The sequence below is a fragment of the Heptranchias perlo genome, unplaced genomic scaffold, assembly GCF_035084215.1.
Source record: "Heptranchias perlo isolate sHepPer1 unplaced genomic scaffold, sHepPer1.hap1 HAP1_SCAFFOLD_50, whole genome shotgun sequence".
NCBI classification, from domain to species: Eukaryota; Metazoa; Chordata; class Chondrichthyes; order Hexanchiformes; family Hexanchidae; genus Heptranchias; species Heptranchias perlo.
Window position 1 is genome coordinate 5,982,990 of NW_027139516.1, and position 14,272 is coordinate 5,997,261.

At 43.4% G+C, this 14,272-nt stretch overlaps 3 non-coding genes across 3 annotated transcripts; 2 read left to right on the forward strand and 1 right to left on the reverse strand.

Annotated features, from left to right (window-relative positions):
• Nucleotides 1-3,943: 3,943 nt before the first annotated feature.
• trnae-cuc (transfer RNA glutamic acid (anticodon CUC)) lies at nucleotides 3,944-4,015 on the reverse strand. The gene has a single exon. It is a non-coding gene; the product is annotated as a tRNA-Glu (tRNA).
• A 310-nt stretch (nucleotides 4,016-4,325) lies between these two features.
• trnal-uag (transfer RNA leucine (anticodon UAG)) lies at nucleotides 4,326-4,408 on the forward strand. Its single transcript has one exon. It is a non-coding gene; the product is annotated as a tRNA-Leu (tRNA).
• Nucleotides 4,409-11,553: 7,145 nt separating this feature from the next.
• Nucleotides 11,554-11,625, forward strand: trnaw-cca (transfer RNA tryptophan (anticodon CCA)). Its single transcript has one exon. It is a non-coding gene; the product is annotated as a tRNA-Trp (tRNA).
• Nucleotides 11,626-14,272: the final 2,647 nt, after the last annotated feature.

Sequence of the window (14,272 nt, forward strand, 5' to 3'; positions counted from 1 at the left end):
TTTGAAATTGAACATGGTAACCAGCATGCTGGGAATAAAGTTACAGTTAATTAGTTAAATTGGACATGTTAACCAGTACACAGAGAATAAAGTTACAGTTAATTGTTAGATTGAACATAGTAACCAGTATACAAGGAATAAAGTTACAGTTAATTGTTAAATTGATCATGGCAACAAGTATACGGGGAATAAAGTTATAGTTAATTAGTTGAATTGAACATGGTAACCAGTATACAAGGAATAAAGTTACAGTTAATTGTTAAATTGAACATAGTAACCAGTATACAAGGAATAAAGTTACAGTTAATTGTTAAATTGATCACGGCAATAAGTATACGGGGAATAAAGTTACAGTTAATTAGTTGAATTGGACATGGTAACCAGTATACAGGGAATAAAATTACAGTCATTTGTTCAATTGTGATGGCAACCGGTATACAGGGAATAAAGTTCGAGCTAATTGTTAAATTGATCAGGGCAATCAGTTTACAGGGAATAAAGCTACAGTTAATTGGTTGAATTGGACATGGTAACCAGTATACAGGGAGTAAATTTACAGGATTTTTTTGAATTGAACATGATAACCGGAATATAGGTAAAAAAGTTATAGTTAATTATTAAATTGAACATGGTAACCTGTATACAGAGAATAAAGTTACAATTAGTTCTTAAATTCAACAAGGTTACCTGTATACAGGGAATAAAGTTAAAAATAATGGTTAAATTGGGCACGGTGACCAGTATACAGGGAATAAAGACACAGTTAATTGTTAAATTGAACATGGTAACCAGTATACAGGGAATAACGTTACAGTCATTTGTTCAATTGTGATGGCAACCGGTATTGAGGGAATAAAGTTCTCGTTAATTGTTAAATTGATCATGGCAATCAGTATAGAGGGAATAAAGTTAAAGTTAATTAGTTGAATTGGACATGGTAACCATTATACAGGGAACAAAGTTAGAGTTAATTATTGGAATTTAAAATGGTAACTAGTATACAATGGACAACGTTACAGTAAAATTAGTTAATTTGGACATGGTAACCAGTATACAGGGAATCAATTTACAATTAATTGTTAAATTGGACCTGGTAACCAATATACTGGGAATAATGTTACAGTTAATTGTTAAATTGAACATGGTAGCAAGTATACAAGGAATAATGTTACAGATAATTAGTTGAATTGAAAACGGTAACCAGTATACAGGGATGTGGCTAGTGGAGTCCCGCAGGGATCTGTCTTGGGGGCCTCAATTTTTCAAAATAGTTATTAACGACTGAGATGAAGGCATAGAAAGTCTCATATGTAAGTTTGCCGATGGCACAAAGATTGGTGGCATTGTAAGCAGTGCAGATGAAAACATAAAATTAAAAAGCGAATTTGATAGATTAGGTGAATGGGCAAAACTGCGGCAAATGGAATTCAATGTAGACAATTGTGAGGTCATCCACTTTGGATCAAAAAAGGATGGAACAGAGTAGTTTCTAAATGGTAAAAAGTTAAAAACAGTGGATGTCCAAAGAGACCTAGGGGTTCAGGTACATAGATCATTGAAGTGTCATGAACAGGTACAGAAAATAATCAATATGGCTAATGAAATGCGCGCCTTTATATCTAAAGGACGAAAGTACAAGGGGGCAGAAGTTATGCTGCAGCTATACAAAACCATGGTTAGACTGCACCTGTGAGTAGTTCTGGGCACCGCACCTTCAGAAGGACATATTAGCCTTGGAGGGAGTGCAGCATAGGTTTACTATAATGATACCCGGATTTCAAGGGTTGAATTACGAGGATAGATTACACAAATTGGGGTTGTATTCGCTGGAGTCTAGATGGTTAAGGGATAATCTGATCGAAGTTTATAAGATATTAAGGGGAACGGATAGGGTGGATAGAGAGAAACTATTTCCGCTTGTCGGGGATTCTAGGAGTCGGGAGCACAGTCTAAAAATTCGAGCCAGAAATTTTAGGAGCGAGATTAGAAACATTTCTACACACAGACGTGATAGAAGTTTGGAACTCACTTCCACAAATGGCAATTGATACTGGCTCAATTGCGAAATTATATCTGAGATTGATAGCTTTTTGGCAATGAAAGGTATTAAGGGATATGGGCCAAAGGCAGGTGTATGGAGTTAGATCACAGATCAGCCATGATCTTCTCAAACGGCGGAGCAGGCACGAGGGGCTGAATGGCCTACTCCTGTTCCTGTGTTCCTATGATATTATTTATATGGAATTCTGACAGGTATTTGATAAGTTTCCACACAAGAGACTGTTGGCAAAAATTAAAGCGCATGGAACTTGAGGCAAAGTATTGACATGGGTAGAGAATTGGTTCGGAGATAGGAGACAGAGAGTAGGGATAATGGGTACATACTCCAATTGGCAGCATGGGACTAGTGGTGTCCCCCAGGGATCTGCAACTGGGGTCTCAGCTTGTCACCATATTTATCAATGTTTTAGATGAAGGAACAGACAGTCGTATATCCAAGTTTGCTGATGACACTAAGTTAGGTGGTACAGTAAGTAATGTGTATGAAAGTGGAAAGTTGCAAAGGGACATTGATAGTTAAGTGAGTGGGCAAAACTATGGTAGATGGAGTTCAATGTTGGGTAATCCACGTTGGAACTATGGTCAGGATATTTACCAAATGGTAAGAAGCTAGGAACTGTGGAGAAGCAGAGAGAATTAACGGTTCATTTACATAAATCAGTAAAAGCTAACGGACGGGTCCAAAAATAATTTAAAAGGCTAACGGAGCGTTAGCCTTTATCTCAGGGGGCTGGAATATAAAGAAGTGGTGGAAGTTATGTTCCAGTTATCTAAACCTCTGGTTCGACTGTGTCTGGAGTAACTGCGTTCAGTTTTGGACACTGCACCTAAGGAAAGATAGATTGGCCTTGGAGGGGGTGCAGAGCATATTCATCAGAATGTTACTGGGGCGAGAAAGGTTAAATTATGAGGACAGGCTGCAGAGATTGGGCTCATATTCCCTCGTGTATAGAAGATTGAGGGGCGGTCTGAGCGAGCTGTTTAACATGTTTAAATAATTCGATAGAATAGAGAGAGAGAATCAATTTCCTCTGGAGAATGAAGAACGAGGGGAACATAACCTTAAAATTAGAACCATGCCATTCAGGTTCGAAATCAGGAAGCACTTTTTTACACAAAGGGCAGTAGAAGTCTGGAACTCTGTCCCCCAAAAGGCTGTGGATGCTGGGGGTCAATTGAAGCTTTCAAGACTGAGATCGATAGATTTTTGTTGGGTGAGGGTATCGAGGGATAGGGAGCAAAGACGGTAAATGGATTTGAGGTACAGATCATCGATGATCTCATTGAAGGGCGGAACAGGTTCAAGGGGCTGAATGGCCTCCTCCTGTTCCCAATGGAAATGTTGAAAATATGCTTTGTTGAGGCTGTGACGTCTGGGTCAACCCCTGTCCAAACAAGGCAGGCCACATTTGGGAGTTTAATAACTTTGAAATGAACATTTTTCTTTTGTGACTTGTGCAACTTCGATCATTTCAATAGTTATGAAAGAGAATCAACGCAGTCATTCTAACTTCTGGCTGACAACCAAAGCAGAGGTTCCTGTAGTGTAGTGGTTATGACGTTTGTTTCACACGTGAAAGCAAAAACATGATGTTGGGGCAAATTTATTTTTTCTCTGTGAAATAGCCGGTCCTGTTAAATTTAAGGAGCATTGAACATTTTAAACCGAGCCCTTCAGAATACAGTGTGCAAAATGAGAAGGGTTAAAAAGATCATCGCACAAAAGAAATTATTAAAGTTTTCCAACTTCCCTCAGTCGCCTTTCATTCTGCAACATAACGTTATCAGTTAATTAATGGTGATTAAAACAATCATTGTTTTTTTTTTCCCACAGACTTTGAGTCAGTTCATGCGACCAATATAACAAGTGATCAAAAGTTGCTTCCCTGACCGGGAATCGAACCCGGGCCGCGGCGGTGAGAGCGCCGAATCCTAACCACTAGACCACCAGGGAAGTCTGGTGGTTAGGATTCGGCGCTCTCACGGTCTGGTGGTTGGTTTATCAGATATAATATGGATTTCCCTTTCTCTGTGATTCAGCTTTTAATTCTTTTTAGCTCATGATTGCGGATATTCCCGTCATTAAATAGGAATAAAGTACAATAGGCTCAGGAAAACCCGGGGAGGTGGCAACCCGCTCACCGAGCCTTTCCAGCAGCATTTATCTCACCAAGCACTGGAGTGAGTGAAACTTTCTCCGGTTTGGTTGGGGGGGGGGCGGTTCGCAATGTGGAAAAGGTGGCGAATGAGTGAGTCATTTATCAGTCAGGATGGCCGAGCGGTCTAAGGCGCTGCGTTTAGGTCGCAGTCTCCTTTGGAGGCGTGGGTTCGAATCCCACTTCTGACATCGTTTATTTTGACTCCGATTTTATTTGTTGCTTGAGCTGCAGTTGATTTTTCGGCCCAGTTGATTTGCTCTTCCCGCAACAACCAACCCGGTCTCCATCCACGGCACGTTTTGACGCCCACCGGCTCATCCCGAAACCGAGCTTTAAACCAAAATATGCTGGAAAGACAAGGCGGTCATTCACCAAATATGGAGAGAATGGACACTTGGGGAAATGTGCCAAAGGAACAGGAGAAGGCCATTCAGCCCCTCGTGCCTGCTCCGCCATTTGATAAGATCATGGCTGATCTGTGACCCTTCCCCAGTGTCAGGGAGAGAAGCGTCTAATTCCCTCATTTATTTATTGGAGGAAACATACACATACACAGTTATTAATTCAAAATCAGCCTGCAGCTCCACACGCACAGAGATAAACACCGGGAAATAGGCAAACCGGTTTCTCAGAGAATTGCCTGTACTTCCACGGTCGAATGTAAGGGCTTTTGTTGTTCGCTTTCGTTCCACACCTTGGAATTCATGAGAATCTGGTACATGATTTGTCGGACAAGGCACGGGCGCGATGGCCCGAATGGCCTGCTTCTGAGCTGCATCCTTCTACGATTCTAAACTCAGCCCCTGGTGTGTTGGCCTTTTTGCAAGGAGGTTGGAATATAAGAGTAAGGAAGTCTTGCTGCAATTAAATAGGGCTTTGGTGAGAACACACCTGGAGTACTTTGTTGTCGTCTACTTGGATTTTAGCAAGGCTTTTGACAAGGTCCCAATTGACAGACTGGTCAAAACAGATGTGATTGCACCAGAGAGGGTACAGAGGAGATTTACGAGGAGGTTGCCAGGGCTGGGGAATTTTGGCTGTGAGGAAAGATTGGATAGACTGGATGGGAAGGACCTATTTACCTTATCAGGGAGATCAATAACCAGGGGGTATAGATTTAAAGTGATTGATAGAAGGATTAGAGGGGAGCTGAGGAGAAGTCTTTTCACCCAGAGAGTGGTGGGGGTCTGGAACTCACTTCCTGAAAGGGTGGTAAATGCAGAATCCCTCGTTACATTTAAAAAATATTTAGCTATACACCTGCAGTGGTGTAACCTCCAAAACCACGAACCGAGTGCTGGAAAATGGGATTGGACTCGATGGCTCATTTACGGCCGGCGCGAACGCGATGGTCCGAATGGCCTCCTTCTGTGCCGCAAATTTGCGATGATTCTCCAAAATTGACAATGCTTTTTATGAGATTAAATTCCCTGACTGGGCATCGCATCGGGGCCACGGCGGTGAAAGCGCCAAATCCAAAGCACTGGACCACCAGGGAATGCATATAAGGTTTCTAAATATATCTGGGAGTTTGTATTTGGTCCAAATAATATTTCTGGTTTGGTGACTCTGTTAGTTGCAAATGTATTCCATGTATCTGTCGTATATATTTATTTATTTATTTATTTATTTATTTATTTTTTATTCGTTCACGGGATGTGGGCGTCGCTGGCAAGGCCGGCATTTATTGCCCATCCCTAATTGCCCTCGAGAAGGTGGTGGTGAGCCGCCTTCTTAAACCGCTGCAGTCCGTGTGGTGAAGGTTCTCCCACAGTGCTGTTAGGAAGGGAGTTCCAGGATTTTGACCCAGCGACAATGAAGGAACGGCGATATATTTCCAAGTCGGGATGGTGTGTGACTTGGAGGGGAACGTGCAGGTGGTGTTGTTCCCATGCGCCTGCTCCCCTTGTCCTTCTAGGTGGTAGAGGTCGCGGGTTTGGGAGGTGCTGTCGAAGAAGCCTTGGCGAGTTGCTGCAGTGCATCCTGTGGATGGTGCACACTGCAGCCACAGTGCGCCGGTGGTGAAGGGAGTGAATGTTTAGGGTGGTGGATGGGGTGCCAATCAAGCGGGCTGCTTTATCTTGGATGGTGTCGAGCTTCTTGAGTGTTGTTGGAGCTGCACTCATCCAGGCAAGTGGAGAGTATTCCATCACACTCCTGACTTGTGCCTTGTAGATGGTGGAAAGGCTTTGGGGAGTCAGGAGGTGAGTCACTCGCCGCAGAATACCCAGCCTCTGACCTGCTCTCGTAGCCACAGTATTTATATGGATGGTCCAGTTAAGTTTCTGGTCAATGGTGACCCCCAGGATGTTGATGGTGGGGGTTTCGGCGATGGTAATGCCGTTGAATGTCAAGGGGAGGTGGTTGGACTCTCTCTTGTTGGAGATGGTCATTGCCTGGCACTTATCTGGCGCGAATGTTACTTGCCACTTATCAGCCCAAGCCTGGATGTTGTCCAGATCTTGCTGCATGCAGGCTCGGATTGCTTCATTATCTGAGGGGTTGCGAATGGAACTGAACACTGTGCAGTCATCAGCGAACATCCCCATTTCTGACCTTATGATGGAGGGAAGGTCATTGATGAAGCAGCTGAAGATGGTTGGGCCTAGGACACTGCCCTGAGGAACTCCTGCAGCAATGCCTTGGGGCTTGGATGATTGGCCTCCAACAACCACTACCATCTTCCTTGGGTGTATATATTGTAAAGCTACTTTTGGCGCTGATAAGAGTCCATATAATTCCGCAATTAATGTTTTATTTGCGTTTTCACAATAACAAGTCTGTCTCACTGGTTCCCCAGTGTCAGGGAAGGAAGTGTCTAATGCCCTCTTTTATTTAATGTTACAAACAGAAGACAAACACTCGTATTCGTTCAACATCAACCTGCAGGTGGACACACACACAGAGATAAACACAGCTAATGATATGGATGTCATGTTGGGATTGCTGCACATGCATACCCAGGGGCGAGATTACTGCAATGACAGACAAGAGTGCTACGTTCGCTCACGCCAGGCTAGCTCAGTCGGTAGAGCATGAGCCTCTTACTCTCAGGGTCGTGGGTTCTCTTTTAAACTTTTTATGTTGCTTTTAGGAGCGAACCCCAGCTCTGACGCACCCCGACCTCCCGTTCAGTGTCACCGCGCACATTGTGGCCGCGCCCGGGCTGATTTATCTCTCTCACACCCGGGACCGCTGAGTCTGCTGTACCGTGATCACCAACTCACCCAGTTTGTGAATTTAAACCGGAACAGGTGCCTCGCAAAGGGCAAGAGAAGTCGGGAAGGCTGCAACCTCTGACAAAATCTCATTCCCATTAGAGGTTTGTGCATCTGAATCCCTGACACTTTCTGCATCTTTTAAAAGTTTTGACATTCACTGTACAGGACGCGGCACCAAGAGGCTCGTCTCTTACACTCACAGTGATGCGAAGGGCCGTTTTCACTCGTAAAACAGCTATTGTGATATTGTGATATTGGCTTCGACTCCCTTAACAGTGGAAAGAGTTTGTCTAACTACCTTTCAAAATCCACAAAAATCTTCCATATTCCAAGGAATACAAGTATGTAACCGCTCCTCATAATTTAACCCTTCGAGCCCTGCTGACATTCTGGTAAATCTGGGCTGCGCTCCTTCCAAGGCCAATATGCCCTTTTAGAGTAAAAGGGAAAAAAACTTGAAATGAGCGTCACTGAGGATCAGTTTTCTCTCACTCAAAGTTATCTGTTTAGTGAAGTTAAAGATGCCGCTTTTCAATAATAAGGAAGCAGCCACTGTCGCCCTTTTTGGCAGGGGAAACAAACTCCTCCATGGAGGTTAATGGAGAGCAAGTTTCAATATAATATTTCCACTCGGGAACCTTTCACGTGTAAAGCAAACGCGATAACCGCTATACTAAGGAAACCGCTACTATCTCATTAAAAACAATGGGGAACTGACTTAGTCTCCTGTCTCTGTTCTGATTTGGAATGCGTTGCTTCTCCGTCCAGCAACACTTAATATGTTACAACACAGAAGGAGTTCATTCGGCCCATCGTACCTGTGCTAGCTCTTTGAAAGAGCTATCCAAGTAGTCCCACCACCCATAAGCTCTCTTTCCTCATAAGCCCTGCAATTTTTTTTTCTTTTCAAGTATTTATCCAATCCCCTTTTGAAAGTTACTATTGAATCTGCTTCCACCGGCCTTTCAGGCAGCGCATTCCAGATCATAACAACTCGCTGTGTAAATTATGTTCCCTCATGTCGCCTCTGGCGCTTTTGCCAATTACATGAAATCTGTGTCCTCTGGTTACCGACCCTTCTGCCACTGAAAACAGTTTCTCCTTATTTGCTCTATCAAAACCTTTCATGATTTTGAACACTTCTATCAAATCTCCCCTTAACCTTCTCTGCTCCAAGGGGATAATTCCAGCTTCTCCATTCTCACCACATAACTGAAGTCCCTCATCCCTGTTATCATTCTAGTAAATCTCCTTTGCACCCCCTCCAAGGCCTTGACATCTTTCCTAAAGTGCGTTGCCCAGAATTGAACACAATACTCCAGCTGCAGACTAACCAGTGTTTTATAAACGTTAAGCATAACTTTGTTAAATAAGAACATTAGAAATAGGAGCAAGAGTAGGCCAATCGGCCCCTCGAGCCTGCTCCGCCATTCAATAATATCATGGCTGATCTGATCCTAATCTCAAATTTAAATTCATGTCCAATTTCCTGCCCGCTCCCCGTAACCCCTAATTCCCTTTACTTCAAGGAAACTGTCTATTTCTGTTTTAAATTTATTTAATGATATAGCTTCCACAGCTTCCTGGGGCAGCAAATTCAACAGACCTACTACCCTCTGAGTGAAGAAGTTTCTCCTCATCTCAGTTTTGAAAAAGCAGCCACTTATTCTAAGATTATGCCCCCTAGTTCTAGTTTCCCCCATCCTTGTGAACATCCTTACCGCATCCACCCGATCAAGCCCCTTCACAATCTTATATGTTTCAATAAGATCACCTCTCATTCTTCTGAACTCCAATGCTTTTGTACTCTGTGCCTCGATTAATAAAGTCAATTTCACCAGGCTAAATATGTCCTCCTGAAGTCTGATACTATACACCATATTGTTTACTATATTCCCGAGTTTCGTGTCATCTGCAAACTTTGAAATTATACCCTGTATACCCAAGTCCAGGATATTAATGTATGTATCAAAAATGAAAACATTTTGCAGTGCGACTTGTGTGATTTTAAGCCGTGTTTACAAAACATCTTCTCATAATTTAACGCATTGCACCCTGGTAACAATCTGGTGAATCTGTGCTGCACTCCTTCCAAGGCCAATATATCCTTTCAGATTAAACGGGTATAAACTTGAAATAAGCGTCACTGTGGATCAGTTTTCGCTCACTCAAAGTTATCTGTTGAGTGAAATATAAGAAAGCGCTTTTAAAAAATAAGGAAGCAGCCACTATCGCCCCTTTTGACAGGCCGATTTTGTGGGCACTTTATCAAACGCCTTTTGAAAGGCCATAGACACAACATTAACCACATTGCCCTCATCAGCCCTCTCTGTTAACTCAGCACAAAACTCAATCACGATTTGCCTTTAACAAATCCACAGTGGCTTTCTATTATCAATCCACACTTGTCCAAATGACTATTAATTTTGTCCCAGATTATCATTTCTAAATGCTTCCCACCTCCATGGTGAAACTGACTGGCCTGTAGTTGCTGGGTTTATCCTTACACCCTTTTTTGAACAAGGGTGGAACATCTGCAATTCTCCAGTTCTCTGGCACCAAACCCTGTATCTAAGGAGGATTGAAAGATTATGGCCAGGACCTCTGCAATTTACACCCTTACTTCCCTCAGCAACCTCGGATGCATCCCATTCGGACCGGGTGACTTCTGTACTTTAAGTACAGCCAGCCTTTCTAGTATCTCCTCTTTATCAATTTTCACCCCATCCAGTATCTCAACTACTTCCCCTTTTACTGTGATTTAAGTAGCATTTCCTTCCCCAGTAAAGATAGATGCAAAATACTCATTTAGTACCTCAGCCATGCCCTATGCCTTCATGCGCAGATCTCCTTTTTGGTCCCGAATCGGTCTTACCCCTCCTCTTACTACCCGTTTACTATTTATATGCCTATCGAAGACTTTTAATGACTTGATGAGGGGATCGAGTGTATTGTATCCAAGTTTGCTGATGATACAAAGGTGGATGGAGAACTAAGATGTGAGGACACAAAGATTCTGCAAATGGATATAGACAGTTTAAATGAGTGGGCAAGAAGGTGGCAGATGCAGTATAATGTGGGAAAATGTGAGGTTATTCACGTTGGTAGGAAGAACAGAAAAACAGAATATTTTTCAAATGGTGAGAAAATATTAAATGTTGATGTCCAGAGAAACTTGGGTGTCCTGGACACCTGAACTCCAGGTTGTGCTAACCTAGTATCAGCATCCAAAACCTGATGACAGAGAAAGGCTAAATAAGCACTAAGACATGAAACAATCCTTGGTGGTTTCTGAGAGTCAGCAAAGTGGGATGGTTTACGACCATGAGTTAAGATCAGTGGTGCTTACGTACAGAACAATGCAGCCGAATGGTATAAAGATAGGGCATGCTCCCTTCTCAAATGTTAGAGCTCTCAATAGGGGACAGTCAGAAGCCCATCGCCACAGGCAGTCCGCAAAGGTCAGGTCTGATATACCTGGATTCGCAGATAGGTCAAGTTGTGTTGATTGCTTGTCATTAATGTAATCTGTACACAGTTGTATTATAATAATAATACTGTTGAATGTAATGTTGAAGACAGCTGTAGTGCAACTCTGTTGTAAGTCAATCTATTAAACTAGCTATTTTGTAACGCTCTGGCTAAAATCAAGTGGAAGTTATTGTTGATGGATTAACAACCCATATTTGCCACAGTAACGGGAGAAATCCGCGAACAAACATTCACTTCATATATAAACATCACACCCATAGTTTATATTTTCACACGTTCTTTTTTGCAGTTCTAACCAAAGTCCAAACATCGAAAGTCCACGTGTTTTTCAGAAGTTTCCCGTCCTGTTATGTATCTTGAGCAGTTTCCCACATCCTTTTCCTGTGATGTGATAATTCTGGGTGCAGGATGAATGTAATTGGATTTGCTGCAGTCCGCTGACAGCAGGCGATGGAAGCGAGCGCCATGCTGCCGCTGACAGGTGAAGGCGACATCTGATGCTGCCTGACATCCGGTGGGAGTGGGCGGGGATTTGAAAGCCAACCCATTCCACCAATCTCAGAGCTCTAAAGCGGTGCTTGACAAACATTGATTGAAACAAACACCCATTGTTACAGCCAGGCCTCGTGGCGCAATGGTAGCGCGTCTGACTCCAGATCAGATGGTTGCGTGTTCAAATCACGTCGGGGTCACAGTTTTTTCCCTTAGAGCTTGTTTGGATAATTCCGCAATTAATGTTTTCTTTGTGTCTTCACAATTCACAGAACCCTGCTCTAAAATCTGCCTCTGGTTCCCCAGTGTCAGGGAGGGAAGCACCTGTTGCCCTCATTTATTTAATGTAACAAACAGAAGACAAACACACATCTTCGTTCAAAAACCACCCTGCAGGTGGACACATAGTGAGATAAACACAGGGCAGAGATGCAGACAGCATCCGGAAACATCTGGAAATAGACAAAAGAAATAGATTGAGCGCTTTGTTAACAGAAAATTGTCTGAACCTCCACGGTCAATGAAAGGGCTTTTGTTGGTCGATTTCCCATTGCACCTTATAATTCAGGAGAACTTGGTAGATGATTGGTTCGGTTCCCTTGTCCCCCACCAGCGGAAATGATTTGTCGTTCCCACTCTACTAACTCCTTTCAAAAGTCACTCTGTGCAAAGCCCACACATCCTTCCAGATTAAAAGGGAATAAAGTCGAAGTGAGCGTCACTGTGGATCAGTTTTCTCTCACTCAACGTTATCTGTTCAATGAAGTAAAAGATGCTGCTGACAAAGAAAAAGGGAACAGCCACTATCTCCCCTTTTGGCAGGAGCAAAAAATCAAACTGGATGTTGATGGAAACCAAGTTCCAACATAATGTTTCTGCTTAGGATTGAACTAGGGACATTTCGCGTGTAAAGTAAACGTGATAATCGCTATAATAAAGAAACTAATCGAATGACAATCAACACAATCGGCAAATGAATGGTGTCCTCTCTCTGCTCTTACTTGGACCGTGTTGTTTCAAGGACAGCAAGAGACACAGACAGTGGCTGCCCCCCCGCCCCCCCACCACCTTTTCTTTAAAAACTCTTCATTTTACATCAATGAACAGATACGTTTGAGCAAGAGGATGTGGAAAACTATACAGACCACATTAATGTAGAAATACGTGAATAGTTACTTGACCATAAAAGAGAAAAGCATGATGGGTATTTGATCAATGTTAACTCCTTAACTCCCATACATAGGGTAGTTACAATTTCACACACACACACATTAATGTGGTCTTTATAGTTTTCCACAAGAGAACTGATCCACAGTGACTCTCATTGCAAGAGCATCAGATCTCAGGGTAGTGGGTTTGAGCCCCACGTTGGGCGAGTACCGTTTTAAACTTTTATGCTGCTTCCACCGGTGAGCCCCAGCTCTGACACTTCCCCCCGCCCCCCACTACTCCGTATCACCCCGCACCATGGGGCCGCGCCCGGGCTGAATTTCTCCATTTAGCTTTCCGCCCCTGTCGCAGCATGAAATGGTCCTTATCAAAGTCACAATTGATACCCTATGTGACGACCACCATGATAAACTATCCCTCCTCATCCTTCTCAAATACAATATCTCACCGTGCTGTTACGCTGTTAGACTAGTTTCCTCTCTCTGCTCTGATTTGGAATGTGTTGCTTTTCCGTCTGACAACACTTAGTATCGCATTATGTTCGTCCACAAGTCGAGATCATTCGGCCCATCGTGCCTGTGCCGGGTCAAGCACACGTATTCGTTCAAAATTCGTTCAGAGATAGATTGAGTGCTTTTTTTATCAGAAAATTGCCTGAACCCCCACAGTCTGCAGCTTTCCTCCTCGCTAGCAACCACACGGTCGATTTTTGTGTCACCCGCAAATTTCTTAATCTTGCCCCCAACGTTAAAGTGCAAATCGTTAATGTATACCACAAAAACCAAAGGACCAAGTACCGAGCCCTGCGGCACCCCACTGGAAACAGCCTCCAGCCGCAAAAACACCGGTCAACCATTACCCTTTGCTTCCTGCCACTGAGCCAATTTTGGATCCACCAAGACACATTCCATTGGATCACATGGGCCTTTACTTTTTTGACCAATTTGCCATGTGGGAACTTTTCAAAAGCCTTGCTAAAATCCAAGTAGACTACATCAATTACGCTACCCTTATCGATCATCCTTGTCACCTCCTCGAAAAATTCAATCAGGTCAGTGAGACACGACCTCCCCTGAACGCTCAGAATACATTTTTTTTATTCGTTCATGGGATATGGGCGTCGCTGGCGAGGCCAGCATTTATTGCCCATCCATCATTGCCCTTGAGAAGGTGGTGGTGAGCCGCCTTCTTGAACCGCTGCAGTCAGTGTGGCGAAGGTTCTCCCACAGTGCGACTCAATAACAGACAAAGCACCGGTGGGCGCGCCGGTTGCAGGAGAGCTGGTTGGCGGTGATATCGATGCTGTGAGCGAGACCAGACCGTTTCCATGTTTCCACAAACAATGTCCCATCCTTTATTTCTGAAAAAGTAACACTGATAGTTGTCAATTGCATTTCTGTTGCTGCAACATGTAACTTTGGCTAGGTGACACGCTGCTTTAGTGTATCTTGCAAGAACAAAACCAGCGGGCGGTCTCTGTGGCGCAATCGGTTAGCGCATTCGGCTATTAACCAAAAAGTTGATGATTTGAGCCCACCCAGGAACGGAAATTGCACCTTTTTCTTCCCACTTTCCGATACATTGCCTCATTCTGATAGCCCTGAAGCCGGTACCAGGTTTTAATTCCTGATCAGCAGTAACTGGGAACACTTTAAATGGCTCCGATCTCCTAATCTC